Here is a 915-nt window from a genome sequence, read left to right on the forward strand (position 1 = left end):
GGAGGGGAAGGGCGGAGGGAAGCCGCTCCCTGTGCCCTCTGCTGGAGCGGAGGAGGAACTGAAGCTCCGCCCGCCGCAGCCCCGCCCCGCCCCGCCCTCCACGCGTCGAATCAGGGATTCCAAGGGCTAGAAGGGCCCAGGCGCATCAGGCCAACCTCCTCCTCCGCTTTCTCACCCTCCGCTGATTACTAAGCAGCAAGTCGCAGCGCTGAGAAGGGACTTGGCCAAGGTCACACCGCGGGTGCGTGAGAAAAAATCCGGAGGCCTCAGTTCCCAGCACACTCGATCACCCTGTCCCAATTCAACAAGTATTTATTGAGCTCCTGCAGTGTGTGTGCCCAGCACTGTGCAATGAGCTGCAGGGAAAATGGGCCAAGTAGGGAGGAATAGTCCCTGTCTCACCCTTGATCACCTAAGCCGGAGAACTCTGCGCGACAGCCACTGGGCTACTCAGAGTTGCTGGACACGTAGTGCTCTTTTGTGCTCTGTGCTCTTGCTCGCATTATGTATTCTGCTTGGAATGCCCTGCCGTTTCTGCCCTGCTAATCCTTAAAGCCCCAGCTCTAACGTTACCTCCTCTGTGAAGCCTTCCCTGACTCCCAAATGAGACTTAGGTATTCCTGCCAATGCTCCCGTGTAAGATATATTATGACGCTTAAGTTCAACTTAAATCAGCTTACTAGGTGCTACATACTGTTATTTCTTCCTATCTTTTCCCTCTTTTCTCTGTTTTTCTAGACAAGTGGTTCCAGATCTCGGATGCGTAAATTTTTAAAAAATAGTCGGAGGAAAACACAAGATTGCCAATCACTTATTTTGCCAAATAGGGACAATTTTTTAAACTACCTACTACTACTTTATAAAAGGAAGCATGTTTTCATATAAAATGATAAGGGCACAATCTCTCAATAAAAA

Source organism: Camelus bactrianus, chromosome X (genome assembly GCF_048773025.1).
Source record: "Camelus bactrianus isolate YW-2024 breed Bactrian camel chromosome X, ASM4877302v1, whole genome shotgun sequence".
Classification (NCBI taxonomy): Eukaryota; Metazoa; Chordata; class Mammalia; order Artiodactyla; family Camelidae; genus Camelus; species Camelus bactrianus.